This window comes from Trachemys scripta, chromosome 7 (genome assembly GCF_013100865.1).
Source record: "Trachemys scripta elegans isolate TJP31775 chromosome 7, CAS_Tse_1.0, whole genome shotgun sequence".
Lineage (NCBI taxonomy): Eukaryota > Metazoa > Chordata > Testudines > Emydidae > Trachemys > Trachemys scripta.
This window is the reverse complement of record NC_048304.1, coordinates 78,482,957-78,501,325: the sequence shown is the minus strand read 5'-3', so window position 1 is coordinate 78,501,325 and position 18,369 is coordinate 78,482,957. Positions and strand designations below refer to the sequence as shown.

General features: G+C 41.1%; 1 long non-coding RNA gene across 6 annotated transcripts; it reads right to left on the bottom strand.

Annotated features, from left to right (window-relative positions):
- Positions 1–210: 210 nt before the first annotated feature.
- LOC117880799 lies at positions 211–18,029 on the bottom strand. 6 transcript variants are annotated; one of them, XR_004646620.1, is made up of 6 exons: positions 16,014–18,029; positions 14,052–14,119; positions 11,276–11,736; positions 10,464–10,530; positions 10,166–10,259; positions 211–2,668 (listed from the first exon to the last, which is right to left on the bottom strand). It is a non-coding gene; the product is annotated as an uncharacterized LOC117880799 (long non-coding RNA). The 6 variants fall into 6 exon arrangements; XR_004646617.1 differs by having other exon boundaries at positions 11,276–11,420; positions 16,014–18,027; XR_004646618.1 differs by lacking the exon at positions 14,052–14,119 and having other exon boundaries at positions 11,276–11,420; positions 16,014–18,023.
- Positions 18,030–18,369: the final 340 nt, after the last annotated feature.

The window sequence follows — 18,369 nt, the reverse complement described above, 5'->3', positions numbered from 1 at the left end:
GCAATGGGCTTAAATTGCAGCAAGGGAGGTTTAGGCTAGACATTTGGAAAAAATTCCCAACTGTCAGGGTGGTTAAGCACTGGAATAAATTGCCTAGGGAGGTTGTGGAATCTCCATCATTGGGGATTTTTAAGAGCAGGTTAGACAAGCACCTGTCAGGAATGATTTAGATAATTAGTCCTGCCACGAGTGCAGGGGACTGGACTAGATGACCTCTCAAGGTCCCTTCCAGTTCTATGATTCACTAAAGGCAGAATCTGGCCTTTCATTTTTGGTACCATTAAAACATCAGTGTAGTCTTTTCCATTTATCTTCTTAACTTCTGATAGTGATGGTCTGGAATCAGGAGGCTTTGCCATTTCCTGTTTGCCTTATCTCATCCTTGACATTTTCTCTTTTATCCACCTGCTATGTTGCATCATGAAAAGCCTCAAACTTTTCCTGGGGAAGCTTACGGCACTTCTATACTCCATCACCCCCTTTCCTACCTTTCCTGGAATCTCTGCTCTTTCATTCCTGCTGCAAGCTGACCCTGCACCTGCATCTCTGATGTAGCAAATATGCAAAAAAACTTTGAAGGTTTTCAAGCCAGGAAACTTCCAGTCTTGATTCGAATGCAAGGACAGAATACAGTACAGCATGTTGCAAAATGGCACCCTGCACCTGATTGGGACCTCTGGACACTACCGCAGTATAAATGTTATAACAACTAAAGGAAGCTTACGGGGACCAATAGTGTGCTGTGAAAGGACTCAGAAAATGCTTTCATGGTTCACACTGGTGTGTGATTAAGGGTCTCTAATGCCCTATTAGACTTTTTCAATGAAGGATGGTGACATTTACAAATGGATAGACAAACTGACATGTTATTTATGGCACTTCCTGCTGGGGGATGGGGCTCCTGGCTTTTCTCTTTGAGGTTTGCACAGACCCTGGGAAAATAGAAGAGGCCTTGCCTGCCCTGCCTGCTGATCAGCTGCCTCTGGACTCATTGAAGACTTGTTATTACAGGACTTAGACAATCCACTTGCATTTCAATAACACAAAGGCACTATGACTTATTAAAAGCTACCTGAGTTGTTTCACAGAGAGTGGTGTTCTCCTAGAATCTCTGAGACTGTTCAGAGTAAAAAGATAAAATTTGGCATCATAACCACAGCAGAGATATTCTTTTTGGGAGATGGCTTCATTTACAGAATAAGTCTCTGGTCATGCAGTTCAGTGCATTCAGGTAGACACCTGCATAGTGCCATCCCCAAAGAGTTGCAAGGATCGATACCTAAGATATAAGATCTACCAATGCAAAGTAAAGATGCAGATAGACCTATAATGTAAAGATTAAAACCTAGAGCAACCTGTCTGGAATGGGAACCGAGGGGCCCAGGTTGCAGGAGGCACCAGGAAGCCAGTCTGTGCGCCCATGGCTAGAATGCTAACTGCAGTTAGTTGCAAAGAGACAGTTTAATTTTAGAAACAGGGAGACTTTCATGTTATTGCCACCCAGCACATAGTATTTGAAACAAATCCTGCTATGTGCTAAGCATCTCATGCATGGTGCCCTGAGCAACTTTAACTTCAGCTGTAGTCAATGGGAACTGAGAGTACTCAGCACTTCCTAGGATCAGGCCCTTTATTATAAATCCTAGTACAGTAGGGAAACATGTTGTAAATCCATTTGAGAAAAGTACATTCTAAATAAAGATGAGAAAACAGAGTTAAAAGTTTGGAAAAAAGCGATGTAATTTTCTGGACACTTGAGAGTTGTTCAGTTCATGTTCTTGCTTAAAGCGTTAGCACTAAAATATAGCAGCAGGTTTGATATACATGTATTTGTATTGAAATAAAACATTCTGAAATGTATATTGGGATATGAAAGAATCAAGCTGGCAAAGTGCTCCAAAAATAAAAACAAAGGACTTTCATCTGGGTTTGTTTGAGGTCATTTTATCTGTTGTTCTTGACAATTTTTAAACTACTTTTTGATTGACAGAAAAGGCACATATCACTCACTGAGACATGCAATCCATAGGGGCAGGTCGCTGGGCACAAGCCATATGGAGACATCTGGGGAAAGAAACTCACAACTTTCTGAGCTCTTAGAGTCATCCTTGGTGCCCTCCCCACCCAGCCACATCTTCTAGGAGGTGACAGAATGACCTCTGGATAGTCTCCATCATCAGCCAACTTCTTTCTAGCTGGTTGAGAATACTATTTTGTGCAAACTCCCCTTTATGACGTGATTTTAGTAACAGGTCAAGGAGACCCATATTTAGAGCTGGATCCAGATGTGAATAGATTTAGGACTAAAGGTCACTGTTCGTTTGAGGCTGAATCGGGGCTTGCATTTGAGTGGCGGGTAGACCTTGCTTAAATCTTGTAAGATGTTCTCATGTGATTTGGCCAAAATGGCTGTAATCCCCTCAGAATAGCCATTTTTGCAAGATCTTAGCCACATCCAGGTCAGAAAGAGGCATCTTCCCATTTTGACCCAATCCAGAATCAAGAAAAGATATGGGTTTGAATCTGGAGATGCTCCACACCCTTTGAGATGCTCCACACCAATAAAGGCAGGGGTTTGGATCTAAGGTTACAGTTCTGGCCCATCTCTCATTGATGGTCATAGCTGCAAAACATTTCCCAGCATAGAAAAAGAGAGGGGATGCAACACCTGCACACAAAGAGAAGATAAAAGGGAAGAGTTCAATAATAAATTAATGAGTGTGATATAAATTTTCACTTACAGAGACTGAATAAATGATACTATGCAATATACTGTCAGGTTTTTTTCACTGTCACTTTTGTTTTGCATTTGTCCTTAGAAAATTTTCCTCCATAGAGGATAATGTTCAAGTTTTAAAATGTATAAAACAGTCAGTAACTCCCTGTGAAGCAATTGTTATATGGAGTGGCTCTCTCTTTTGTTTTAATGTGTTAGCTTATTATAATGGAATATTTAGGTAAAGGTGTTTTCATTTTGCAGCATTGCATACAACAGGGGTGCATGTGCAGGAACTGAAAAAAAAAGGATTAATAAATCACAGAAATCATAGTGGGAAGCAATATTTTCTAAACAGAAGAGGTTTTAAAAATGTAGGAAGTGCGTAGCCTACCAATCCTACAAACCCCAGGGGCAGATCCCCAGCTCATGTGAATGGCCATAGACTCTGTTGGGCACCCCCTTTTGGCCTGATGCAGTACTGCAGGAGCACCCCACCTTAATCTCTCCCCTGATTGGCAGCAATAGATTCACTTTAACAGCTCAGACCAAGCAGCTGCCAATGCACATTAACAAAATGGCACACACACACACCCCCTTTTTTTTTTTTTTTTTTTTTTAAATAAGTAAGGCTTCAGGACAGAAGCAATTACAAGAAATAGTTCATAAGATCTGTCACAGTTTCACAGGTGGACACTCCCTGTCCTGGGTCATCACAGAAGGCACCTCTTAAGGTTTTACGGTTCCCAGCCACCACTTCTCTTGGACTGGAGACCTACGTCTCTCTCCCTACAGACTAGTGGGCTTAGGCTTGCAGTCCTCCTATATCTCACTGCGACTTCCCAGCACATCTGACCAATGTCCAGCACCTGTAGTTAACTCCTTCTCCAGGGGCTAGAACAGTGTACAGCAGTTATCAACCAAAAAAAGCAAACTGCTTTTGTTCTTAGGGCAAAAGCATAACAAAGATAGACAGACATATAAAAACCAATAAGAGTTTGTCTACAGGTGCTAAAAGCTTACCAGAGGGCACACCTCAGTTTTATGGGGCCCTACAATGTAAAGTCTTTCCAACCCTTCTGCAAGTGTACCACACACACACCCCTTGGACAGAGGGTCCTGCCCATATTCTGGACTAGCAGGAAGTCCACTAAAACACAGCCTTTTTACACCAAAAGCCTCATGTTGCTTGGTCTCTGGAAAACCCAGTTTGAACCAGTACATGCAAGCCTCCCCATGGGAGTAGTACCTCTCTGCAGGGGTTTTCCACCTGGGCAATTGACCTTAATGACCCCCTTCTCCCCATTTTTAGTTCTGGGCAGAGCTGTGGCAACCCTCCCCACCTAGAGTTGCATACAATCCCTGGCCTACAGTATTCCATAAACCATTCATACACTTAATACGACATGGTCCCCAGAGATATTGCAATATCTGTCACACAAGGTCCTCTCCTCAGGACTGTGGTGCAGAGCTCCCATACCTGTCAGCTAAAACACCAAGTTTCTGAATCAGATGAGGCTAGTCTCCTGGAACCTGAGAGGAAAATCACCACCTGCTACAGCCTGCATAACTTCTACTCCCCCCTCTCCCTTGCTCAGTTTCCCCACTTTCTCTTCCTCTTTCTCTTCCTCCAGCCCTAAGGCTGGGTAGGGCCACCTTGATTGCACGCCAGGCTGTCTCTTAAAAAGGAGCTAGGACAATTTACACAGCTAAGGATCTGCCCACAGGTTACTGATAGGCCTCTCTCTCAGGTATAGTTTACTGGCCACATTCCCATATTAATTTTCACACCTGATCTAGGGATGAAAGTTGCTATAAATGCTAAGTAATGTTATTACCCATATTATGCTTCACTGAATCCAGCTATCATTCCGATGGAGATCAAAGACTTTATAGTTACACTTATTATTTCTTTATATTCCATCTGGTTCAGTCTCTGCCGATAAAGTCTGTCGTCGTCCTCCCCACCCCCAACACTTGTAAACAGTTAACTTCAGTAATAGAAAATTTACTAGCAATAAATCTTTAGACACAGTTTGTGTATTTAATGTAAAAATGAGCACCAGTGCCCGATTCAACCACTGGGGAGAAGTTATAAAGAAAAATAAAACTGAAAAGAGACTGAAAACGTGAGAAAGTAGCGAACAATATGGCAGGCAGCAAATCACATCACAGAAGCTCTATTAAAATTAAAATTCTAAATGAATGACTGTAGTGAAAAGGACAACATCCATCTGACAAGAAAACATAACATTATTTTTACTATTGCTATCATTCCGTTTTCTAATTTGTTCCAGCTGCGACCTTGATGAAGCTCGGAACATAGAGATATTTGAGATGGGAGGATATTTTAGTATGTTTCTTTTCACAGAAGATCTCAAGAGCCACAGATAAGGGAATGCAACATTGCACCCAGCGTGCCTACACGCCCTGTCCTTTCAATGCTTTACACGGAGTTTGTTGTGACTGTATGCAGTTTAACCTTAATTGCTTGAAACACAGATTGGAATTATGTGGTGTTAAATTACCAAACTAAAGGCCATACATACACTGCCTTAACAACCTTTCTTATGGTCAGATTCTGGTATCCTTATGCATGTTATGTTGCACCTTAATCCTGAAGTACTCCCGTGAAACTATGTATGCGGTAAGGTGCCACCAACCATGAGTGAGTGTACCAGAATTTGGCCTTAATGAGGAAACATTCACTTTCTGGATTAACTGGAGGAAGGATAGTCTCCCTTTGCCTTTAGTGCTTTAAATGAGGTCTTCATGGTGCATAGACCTTCGTGTGAGCCCAATGCACTGGGGTAAATCCCATGCTCCAGAAATACCCACCAGGCCTTCTCTGTGCTCCCGAAGGTTGTGTATTTGGTGGCTGGTTTTTGGTTAGTTCAGTGTGTGGCAATAAATGGCTGCTTTCAAGGTTTACAGCTCTCTGTGTCTCCAGTGATTTCTTCCTAAAACTGTTGCCCCCAAGGATATAATACCAAACACTATATCTGGGAAAGAAAAACGGCCATTGACCTTGGGTATGAGAAGGAGGGGAAGGATTAAGCAGAAGAAAGAGGATGGAGAAAAAGGAGGAACGAGAGACTGAGGGGAAAGATGACTCTGAGGGGATGGAGCCTGAAAAATCCTAATGGAATGCTAACTGTTATAAATGCCTGAGCAGCTTTTCTCATCTTTTATTTAAACCATAGATGATACTATAACCCCCACTCACCAAGGGGCTAGCCTCATCTCAGCACACAAAGGAGTTACATATGGAATAGTCTCTCCTGGGTACCCCGTGAGTTAAGCTGAGGAGCTAAAATTACCAAAAGAAATTTTAAAATATTAACAGAAATCTGGAAAGTGCTAAGTGATTCCTTTGCTATGGGCACTGTAGGGATGAAGAGAAACTAAAACTGGGCTTTTCTATTGGAAGGACAGAGAAGGCCTGGTGCATATTTCCAGAGTGTGAAATTTACCCCAGTGCATCGGGCACACATAAATGCCTATATGCACCACGTGAGCTCTCCAGGACAGGGACTGTGGCTTCATGTGTGTAGACTTAGCATATTGTTGGTGCTGCTCGAGCATAGTAATACCTTGTACAACACAAGAGCTTAAAGTCAGGGTCTCTTTCACTTATCTGCTATGATTTCTAGGCCCTCAGGATATTAAGGGAGTCCTTTATATCTTTACTCCATCCATATATCCTGTGGGGCTCCCTGTTGCTCTCTGAGGCCTTGATTCAGCAAAGCTCTTAAGTAAAATGGCTTAACTTGGCTTCTGTGGGACCTAAGCATTTAAGTGGTTAAAGTTAAGCACATGCTTAAGGGCTCTGCTGAATCAGAGCCCGGCCCTCTTATTTTTGACTCTCTCCCTTTTACATTTTATCCTCTTTATCCCACATACCGACAAAAGATTTCAAGCTATTGAGTGTTAGTTTCCAGTAGCCAGGTTGCCCTCTTTTCTCTGAGGTGAGCTCAGGTGGTGGGAACAGCACCTGTAACAATGGTCCTATCTTATGATCTGTCCTCCTTTCTCTATTCTACCTATGCTATAGGCAGAGAGGAGAGCAGAGCACCAATCACCAAGGGCAGAGCTGACCTGACATTTCAAGGAGAGGCTTCAGCTTCTACTTCACCCTCATCCTTAGCTACTCCTGATTTCTCCCATTCCCAACCCCTCCCCCAGCCTCACTTACCTCAGTGGTAGTCCCAAAAAGTAATGGTCCCCAAGGATATTATATCCTCTGCTCCCCACTTCCCATCTTAGGGATAGGTGGATTTGCAGCAGCAGATCTGCTTCTTCCCCTTCAAAGGCTTGGATGGGGATAATTTGCTGCATGGGATTGTCCTCTCTGATCAGCACCACCACTGCTCCTCCTATTGTCAGCTGCTCTTCTTGCCTCCTTTCTCTGCCTCCCCACTGCACAGTACAAAGGAGGAAACACCTACCAGGGAGACCACAAAGAGTGGAAGATGTGGTGGGGAAAGAGCTGCCGCCAACCGTAGATGAGAATCAGTCAGAGGGCAAAACAGCAGAGAAAAGGGTTTGTTCTTTCACCCTAGCCCTCCCCCTGCTCCCAATGTTCCACGGCAGGGTTAGATACCATGGTGATAAAGCAACTAGAGCTCAAGGAGGCCAACAGTAGCTTGTTTCTCTTTTCTTCTCCCTGCTTGGGTAGAGTAAGGAGGCCTACAGGAGCTCTTTCCTTTTCCCTCTCTCTCCTTCCTTGGGGCATGGAAACTCAGCAGTAGCCCTTGACCCCTCTCCTTTGTGGAGTAGACAGGGGAGCCAAGCAGCAGCAACAGTTTATCCTTCCGCCCTGCTCTACCCCTAAGAGATGGAAAGGCACTGCTGCCCTCCAGACCTATCTCTGCAGCCAACGACGAATAAGAACATTCTCAGCTGCAAAAGAGTTAATTTAGGCCCAGATTTTCAGACATGCATTACAGACAGTTGCTACACTTGTAGGCTTGGAAGGATTTGCTTTTTAAACGTTGATTCCACAGTACACACACAAACTAACGAAAAAATATTTCCATGCACAGTAATCAAAATTTTCAGATAAGCGAAGTAAGAAAAATGCTGCTTGAGAACTGGAGTTTGTGTCCAGGATATGTGTATCCAATATAATTAAGGATATTAATGTTACATATTTTGATATGTGATGGTGATGATTTATGTTTTAGTGATTATAAAGCTTTAACTTTTTGAATCTCGCCATTCACCCTCATTAAATAATTATTTTCTGACAACCCCCGGAATTTTTGCAACTGTGAAAAGTTAAATTAATAGTTTCAAAATTCTTAAAATATGATATTACATTTACATACTGCATTTACATGTCAGCTGGTCTTCTGCATGTGTGCTTACTATGGATGTGAAGGGTGGGATCTGGAAATTAGCTTTTTGAATTTCTCACTGAATAAAGTTCTTCTCCAGCTCTTTTGACTCTCATCTCAACTCACCTCTTGATCTCTCCTTTCCGCCCCGCTAACATCCCTTCCTCATCACCCTCCATCTTCAACTGTTCCCTTCCCTGGCCTCCCACTCCTTTATTTTAGAGAAGGGGAAGGGTGGATAGAATGTATTTGTGGCTAGATTACCCAGATTTAAGAAGAGCATAGAAAAGAACTCTACAAGATCCAGAAAGCACAGGACTTCAGTTGTTGAATTATTGATTAAAAACATAACCAAACAAAATATAAAAATAAATAAACCCCATGGGTTTGATTTTAACATCACTCACTCCAGTGGCAATTCAGAGCAACTCCAATAAAGTAAACAGAGTTACACTGGTCTGAAGTCCCAATCAAAATTGCATGTGTCAAATCAAGATTGTGTGTAGCACTGAAAAAAATGATCACATACATCTCATCTCTGGCTTGTGAGTTGTGTGGAAGGTTTACACAGCAGCTACTGTATTTGCGAGCATAGCAGAATTTCAGATTATGAACTTTGATTGCTCATGGTTTATTCAGTATCTTTAATAAAGTTTGAAAAGGTTCCGTTCTATCAAAGAATGTCTCCTTTGATTAATCAATTGAATTTGATATTTTCTCTATGGGGAACACAAGGCAGTATATCCCTTTGCCAGTTGTTTACAGGCAGCGTCTCAGCACACAATAGAACAATTATTTTCTGAGTCAAAGAGCTGTGATTAGAAATGTTAATAAACCACTTAATAGCGTAGCATCTTTCTATTCCCTTAAAAACACATAATAGGGAAATATCAAGTCATATTTGAATATAATCTGCATAATTTCAAAACAACATATTCAAGTGAACAGATCCTTTTAAATGCCCCTCTTTGCATTTACATCTGGAACAGCTGCAGTAGCAGGCAGCTCTGCTGGAGTTGACTTTATTCAGTGCTTCAGAATCAACATAAAATCTAGGCTGAAAATTAAGGTGAGTAAATTTACCTCTGACATTCAAAGAAATGGGTTTGGTCCCAGAGAGTATTTCTGACCACGACTCATTTCCAAAAGCAGCATTGAACTTGCTTTGTCATTTGTGCCTGGCCTAGCTCCAATAAATGCTTTTACGATTTTGTTAAATTTTCTATAGAACCAGGAGACCATTTATTAGCCCGATGGTTATTGTACTGTGCTTCAGTTATATAATAGTCATTATTCTGCTGAATACTGATGCTTTGTAAGAAAGTTAACCTACTAGAAAGAAATTTAGAAGGTTCTCAAATAAATGATTTTGAGGAAGATCAAACTTCCCTTTTTTGCTAGTTGAAAGATGGAAAGGTCCCTTCTTGATATAAATCATGAATAATTTGAATAGCCTTTTTTCCCCCAAAGCAAAACTCCTTTTTCTTTTAAGGGCATTGATAGCTTGGGATTCAAGCAGAAGAGTATGAAAAAGAAAGAATAGCTTATTTCTAGAAGAGAACCTGACATGCTTGCTCTCAGAGTAGCAGGATTTTAATTTAATTCTAACTGGGAGAATGTGTGTATAAATGAGCCAGGGGTGGGAAGGGGGAGAATCTCCCTCATACTCACTTTTAGGAGTGACAAACATAGGGGAGAAGCATTGGTATGGGGGCAGACCCTGAGGTGGTATAAAAACTGTCATGTTCCATTGGTGGAGCTATGATACGTTACAGCAGCTGACGACTTGCGCTATCTATAGTTTTCAGCGGACCGTCAACAGCCCAATCAGGCAAACTGCTGAGCACCTCATGTAAGATGCTGAGTGATTTCCATTTCTGCTGAGTTACTGTCAAACAGCAGCTCACAGGATTGAACCTCAAATTAACAAGCATCCCACTTCCTCCCTTCCCCCAGCAATACCTGCCAGACGTTTCCATGCATCTCTCTCTTCCAGCCTAATTTCATCATTTCTCTTACTGTTTCTTTTTTAAAGAATATAGATATTGAAATGAAAATTTGGAATCTGAAACTGATTCCAACTAATTCTATCCCTTGAACCTCACTGTACCTGGTGGGTGCTGCTGTCTTGAGCTCCTCCAGGAAGATTGAAGTGCATGTGGAATTTTCTCTGCACTCATTCATGGCCATTCGGTACGGTGCCTCTGGCAAACAATATACAGGAGAAACGTGTATTCAGCTATCTTACTGAGTTCTGGGAGACAAGAATATGGACCACTCTACAAATCATTGAGTCTGAGAGTAACAATACTTGAGTGTTTTCAGCAATAAGCAGGGGAAAGAGGTGGAAAGGAATTGCTTGTCAGGAGTGATGGGGTTCAGAAACACATACTGTAACATTTTCTTACCCTTTAACATATATGGCCAAATTTACTCTCAGATTGGTGTTTCAGTGGAAATTCTCTGGATTTACATCTGTTTAAATGAGAGCAGCATTCAGCCAACAGGCCTTTGTTGGCTAACATTACACCACTTTATTAAAAAAATCACAATCAGTGTCAATTTGTAACACTGATGCCCCATCTACACTACAAAAAGAACCACATTAAACAAACATGATGTGACCATAACCATGGTGTAATGTATTTTTCCCCATTAACACAAGCAAAAATAAACCGTTATAAAGTGGGCCGGCCACAACCATGTTATCATATGGTTATTTTTGTAGTGTCAAGAGGTTCTTATTGGATCAGCTATGCTTACTACCTAGATTTTATTTTTCTATTCCAAAAAAATTCCAGTTTTCACAGCAAGAGAGAAGAATTCAGATACATATTTTAATGTTAAAAAATTTATTTGAAGTAAAACTATTTGCATGTTACACACACAGTATCAAATGAAAAGTGCCAGATGCTGGTGTCATGTGCCCCTATGTAAATGACGACTGACTACACAAAGGTCAATAGTTACTGCAGATCCACATGATTCAGAATGGAGTTTGACCCACCCTTATCACAGAAAGTGTTTCCTCCACCGATAAACGTACAACTGTGTTGTTCATGAAAAGTTCTGTGTTGAGTTCTAATAGAGGCTTTCGCCATCAATAGTGTTGAGCTCAAGATAATAATAAAACCAAAGGATAAACAGAAAGTAGATAATCTACTCTCTAATAATCTATTTATATTTATTGAAAACAGCAATTCTGATATTTAATACTTACTGCCTTCATCTTGCAAACAATGAGCCAACAAAAGTCCCATTGAAATCAGTTGCAGTTTTGAGTGGGCAGCAATTGAATAATCAGGCCTTTACTTCGCAGTGAAAAAAAATGGCCAAATTTTCCTGTCATCCGCATTACTCAAACTCTAAAATGGATTTGAAAAGTAAAGTTAATCTCATCAGCAGAATGGGAAGCAGAATTGTCAGTTTAAAGTGCAGAGAACACCATTACAATTTTTAATTGATTTTCATACAAATGTTCCTTTCAGTATAAAATTAGCCCCTCTTCCTTCCATGAATGGTCAATGGAGAGCATTAAACTAAGCTATCACTTCTACCAGTAGAAAAATATTTACAGTCAAAAAGCCAGAAATCAAGCTGACATCCCACCCCTGGACTCAACCAAATGCTAAATCAAATAAATGCACCTTGCATCATGCTCTGATACACACAGTGCTGAATCTGGAAAAGAAAATGTTCAGCAGAGCTGTAAAATCAGTAGAGATGGGCAATCAGTGATTTTTTTCAGTGGTGTTTGTAATTTAGTCCTTTCACAAAGACAGGTTCAGGTGGGCTGCCTTAAAACTGCTTATCTGGTCTGGGCTTGGAGAGACATTTGCTCTCTGTGATCTGCTAAGTATTGAATTTGAAGGGATTTAATAATTCTTTATGAGTTTCTCTCCAACCTTTCCCCTCTTTTCTCTAGAAGCCTGATTAAATGAGCATTATTTCTTCTTAAGTAATTTTACAGGTCATTTATCTTAGATTTATGGGTATCAATCTACTTTAGAAGGTATTAGATAGCTTTAATGTTTGACACATTCTCTAAATCATTTACTGTGCTTTCCATTTGCACTAGATGATCAGTACTCTTTTCAATATTAGATTTTATTGACAATGCACCATACAAAGTTCTATTTCATTATATTATAATGATGTAAGATAGGTGAATGATTAGGAATTAATAAATCCAAAGGTTCGCTCCTGATTGTTGACACAAAGCACAGGAATAATGTAAGTTCTTTCATATCAAAATGTTTCTCACTGATACAAAAACATGTACATTTCCAATCCTGAGTGTAGAACAGAAACTTGGAAATAGTATACTAGAATTTCTGATTTAAATTGATGGACCGAATCCTGAAGTTCTGTTTATACTCAGCTAAAACTCATTGAATTCAATGGAGATTTTGCTTGCGTAGAGATTTTTTTAAAAACCAACACCCACCAATCAACAACAACAACAAAAACACCTCTTCAGAATCTGGCCCATTAGTTTAAATGTCTATGACAATCAACAAAAATGTTGATAAAACATGACCATGTCTTCATATAACATTATCCAAAGGACCAGATCCTGTTAGGGTAAATCAGTGTTATCCATTGACTTCAATGGAAAATCTGGCCCTATATTTATATTATACATGGAAAACTGGAGTTGACTGGAAGAGAGAAAGTACACAGGGCCAGGTCCTGTTAATGTAAAATGGCATATGTCCATTGAGTTTTGTAGAGCTATAACTCTTTATACCAGCTGAGGCTTTTCTCCTCACAAGATATATTTTTAATACTCTTTGCTTTTGTAATGTTTTGCTGCAAATTGGAACAACCTGTTGCCATTAGAGCTGCTTGAAATGTTTCAGAATATAGATTTTTGGCAATATATTTTGTTGAAACCTCAACTAAAAAAAAATACCAGGGTGACTTTTTGTTTTTAATATCAAGTCAAAAAAATGCTGATGAAATGATCTTTGTGTGTGTGTGTGTGTGTGTGTGTGTGTGTGTGTGTGTGTGTAAGAAACATATTCTTATTTTTCCAACCAGCTGTAGCTGATGTTACAAAATGTAGGAATTGGCATACATTTGTGTAATTGTGAGTAGTAACAAAATTACAGTGGACTCACTGTTTCTCACTTTGTTAATTCAAAGAATCACTAGTTGTGACAAATGCCATGGCAGGCTCACTCAGTATCGACCCTGATTTAGTAGCAGAGGCTCTGGTCTTGCAAGATGCCTCGTACTCTCGACTCCCACTGAAATCAATATTGGGCCCCGGGTGAGGTAGTAAAACAATGCTGCTAGGTTGCATTACTTCGGTAAAACATTGTGCAGAGAATTAGCTAACATACTGTGAAATATTACAAACATCCCAAGTCCCATTTTTTTCTAGTAAATGAACAAAGTGCTTCTTTTAATGCAGTACGTAGGTTATTTTGGTTTTGTTCACTCACTTGCTAAATCTGGAAAATGTAGTAATTCTCTACGGGTCTCCCAATCAATAGTACAAATTCATTAACTACTGGGGGAGGGGTCAAAAGGCTTGGGAAAATTTGTTAGTATGATCCACAACGTTTATCTATCAGAGAAAGGAATTGAGGACATTTCTTTGGAAAGCAATCAAAGGGCAAAGTTCTCTTCTCGGAGCTGCCTGGTAATTCTTGATTTAATGCTGTGCTCTGGGGAAGGCTGCAACTCTGAACAGTAGGGAGAGCGGAATAGTTGGGCTGAGGTCTGCCTAACGGATCAGATAGAAGGATTTTTTCCCATTGACGGTAGAAATGTATTATTGTTTATACAGTACCACAGGTATGTATGGCAGTTTAGAGGTGATTACTAAATAACAACCTTTGCCCCAAAGATTATAATTTAAATTAGATATAGCACAAGGAATGACAACAGATAAGGATAGGGCTGGGAGGAGGGGTATAATGCTGGTAAAAAAAAAAAAAAAAACAGATTCAATTTACCAGAGATGCCTAAGAAAGGATTTGTCTTACCTGCATGTTGGTATGTATCTCATGCAGAAGGTTGGTCTGTAACTTGATGGATTTTTTCCTTCATCATACTTGAACAGGCATAGAAAATATCATAATGCCATATATATATATATATATATATATAAATCCATGGTATACCCACACCTTGAATACTGTGTGCTGTTCTGGTGCCCCATCTCAAAAAAATGTATTTTAGAATTGGAAAAGGTACAGAGAAGAGCAACAAAAATGATTGGGGGAAGGAAGAGCTTCCATATGAGGGGAAATTAAAAAGATTGGGACTGTTCAGAGGGGGTATGATAGAGACCTATAAAATTGTTAATGCTGTGGAGAAAAAGTGGTATTTACCCCTTCCCATAACACAAGAACTAAGGGTCCCCCAATGAAATTAATAGGCAGATTTAAAACAAACAAAAGGAAGTATTTTTTCATCCAATGCACAGTCAACCTGTGGAACGCATTTCCAGGGGATGTTGTGAAGGCCAAAAATATAACTGGGTTTAAAAAAGAAATGGATAACTTCACGGAGGATAGGTCCATCAATGGCTATTAACCAAGATGGTCAGGGATGCAGCCCCTTGCTCTGGGCATCTAGTCTATACCACAGACCTAGATGGTATAAGGACATCACTCAGGTGTGTGAAAAATCCAGTCCCCTGAGTGACAGTTATACCAACCTAACCCATGTAAACACTATGTCAACAGCAGAGCTTCTGTCAGTGACATAGCTACCTCCTTTCAGGGAAGTAGATTAACTATGCCGATGGGAGAGCTCTCTCCAGTCGGCATAGAACAGGGGTTCTCAAACTTTATTGTACTCTGACCCCCTTCTGACAATAAAAATTACTACATGACCCCAGGAGGGGGGACTAAAGCCTGAGCCCACCTGAGCCCCACTGCCCCCGGCTGGGGAGGCCAAAATCAAAGCCCAAGGCCTCAGCCCCAGATAGGGGGCCTGCAGCCTGAGTCCAATGGCCCAGGGCTGAAGCCCTCAGGCTTTGGCTTCAGCCCCGGGTCCCAGCAAGTCTAAGCCAGCACTGTCGACCCCATTAAAATGGAGTTGTGACCCACTTTGGGGTCCTGACCCAGTTTGAGAACCACTGGCATAAAGATTCCTCATTAAAGCGCTACAGTGGTGCAGCTGCATTGGTATAGTTGTGCTGACGCAGCGTTTTAAGTGCAGATGTGCGCCGGGTGTCCTAAGCCTTTAACTGCCAGATGCTGGGAGTGGACAACAGTAGATGTCTTAATTTAGGAGAAATTAAGCCTGCCAACGCTTAATTAAAGGTTCCAGAAAGGATGCATGGAAGCTCAGAATTCATGGGGTCTACTTTGTGTGCACAAGGCAGAGCAGGCTTGGATTGGTGCCCCACAACACTATAAGTGACCCAAACAAAAGCTCATTGAGTTAAAAGATAAACCTTCTTCACTCAAAAAAGAATTTAAAACTTGTAGGTTCTGTCTTGCTGGCAAAATAAAAAGAGTATTCCTCAAGTCCAGAGGCTCCCGGGACAACGGAACTGCATGGTTCTACTGCACAAAGTGTGTGCGCCTTTTGGAATTTACAGAATTCAAGGAGGCCTTACAGGGTAAGGGCACATAAGGAGTCATATAGGCTACTACAACCATTGAACTGTAATAACTTATAAGGAGAAGCTCCATAGCTGCTCTGGGAGTCCTCCTTCCAACTCCTCTTCCTCCAATCTGCCCTGTTACCTGGGCTGAGGTTTTGCTCCCACATGTATTTTTAAGTCTTCCCCAGACTTTACGTTACATATCAAGAAGTGGTTCAAAAGGAAATGTTATAATAACTCTTGCTCTGAAGCCACCTCAGCATGGGTTTTAGATTTGTTCCTGCTGACATTAAATTCCACAATAAACAAGACATTGCCACACTCATGCCAGTATTACATGCACATTCCTTACTTTATATAAATAACTTTCAGGGAAGGAAGACTTTACCTTGTAGTCTCCAACAATCTGACTGTTTACTATTCAGCACTCCGTTCACTCTGCCTTGAAGGGATGTTTGTTACAACTGACATTTTTTAAATAGACTGTGTACATACGTAAAACAAATACAACTATCAGCTGGCATAGCCAACAGTGCAGGTGTAAAGCTTTACGTCAATACAAAAATATTCTTAATGGAGTTATTGTGCTAACTTTCAAACAGCAGGCCACAGTGCGAAGAGCATACTACCCTCAAAGTTGTTTGCCCCCTGGAAATATTTCACATTCTGTTCTGAATTCAAGTGGGACTATATTAATTTATTGGGAAAATTAAATGATTCACTGCGACTATAGTTTGATTTTAACTGCCATGTGTGTGTTGTCTGGTTACCCAGCTGCTATAATTTGAAGTTTGCTATATACAATGAACACCTGAAGAGACATCACCAAATAATCAGAAGCTAAATAACTTTCATTTTTGACTTTGCTCATTTACAAACATCAAGTGTTTCATTTGCATGTTTCATGTTCTTTGTTAGAGCTCCACTCATTCCTCAAAAACAGGGCAAATTTGAGCATTTAATCAAAGCAAGGAGTAAGGCAGAGCTGCTCTGCCCCAAAGGAAGTTTTAGACAGGGATTTTATTTCAAAGAGAATCGCTGCCTGAGCTGCCCCATGTACAAGGGGACTGTGCAGGTTGCACTATTCTTTCTGGACTAATTGTGGACTCCTTGCTAATGTTGATGATCACTTAACTGACATGAGAACCCTTCAGGTAGCTCTAAATTTATGCCAGGGGACAAGCTGGGCACATAGCCGAACCAGGAACAGGGCAGTAACAAAGGTAATGCAAAGGTGAGCCAAACCCATCTTTGCACCCTCTCTCCTGAGCGACTCTCTGTGTTTCTGGGCTCCAGCTAAGGATCACAGCCATAGTGGGTAGAATAACAATAGTGGCATCAGGAGGACTGGGGTTCAGAAATAGTGGTTTCTGCAAATCTCACAGGAATGAAAGAGAGGGATCACACAGGCCACTCTGGGGTGTAATTCCAAATAACTTTTATATGGAAACGGGAGGAAACAGAGACTCCAAGTTCTACATATCCTGCTGATTTTCAGATTGAGAAAGTGTGACTAGACAGCTAAAAGAGCATAAATAATTTCCGAAAATCACAACACAAATGGCTAATATATTTAGGAGTGTTTGTAGGCAATCCCATTACACAATTAGTACAACCTATGACCAAAAAACCCCAAGGCCCTATGCAATGAAAAAATATATTACACTTGGGGTAAAAGTCAGCAGTGTGGGTGCACTTGGAAAAACCTGCCATAGCACACACAACTTGGGGCTCAACTGTACAGCTGTGCTTATCTGTCTGATCTGCATCAACATATGCTGATTATGTGGGCATAATGGGTGTGTGGATTTTTTTTACAGGTACACTTATGTCCATTTGGGAACATTTTAATTTCACATCTGTGAGAAGTGGCTTATAAGTAACTATTCTGAAAATATAGCCAACAATTTTAAAGAGGAAACCTAATTATTTGATGCGTTCCAAATTCAAGTGCAGTCTTGGTGCAGAGGGACAGAAGGATGATTCAATGAGAGAAGCTGATCAAGATATTAATAGATGAAAGAAACCACTCTTTTTCTCCTTCTCCTACTCTACCTTTTCGAAGCTCAGTCTCCCTTTCCTTCACATTGCTCCTTGCTTAACCTTCCATGTTTGCTTAACCTGCGGTGTCTTCCCACACTAAGGCTATGTCATCACTGCAAAACAGATCTTTTTTTAAACAGCAGGATAACTAATGCAAATGAGCTATCCTACTGTAAAATCCTACTGGAGATAAGCACTTATTTTTACCACAGGGCAGCCAGGCAAGATCAATACTGCACCTCTGCCTGTGGTTGACCTCACCTAGCTACTTTGCAGTAAAACTCCAGGTGCCTTCTTGTCAGGGCCGGCTCCAGGCACCAGCTTAACAAGCAGGTGCTTGGGGCGGCCAAGGGAGAGGGGCGGCACCTGCGGCAATTCGGGGGCGGCAGGTCCCTCACTCCCTCTAGGAGCGAAGGACCTGCCGCTGAACTGCCACCGCCGATCGCGGCTTTTTTCCCCCCCCCCAATTGCCGCCACCGATCATGATCGTGGTTTTTTTTTTTTGTTTTTTTTGCTTGGGGCGGCAGAAATGCTGGAGCCGGCCCTGCTTCTTGTTGCCAGTAGGATTTTATTGCAGGGTAGCTCAGGATTAAACAAAGACTGCGAATGGCTAGCCAACTACAAAAGCAGTTTCTCCTCCCTTGGTGTTCACACCTCAACTGCTAAAAGAGGACCTCATCCTCCCTGATTGAACTAATCTC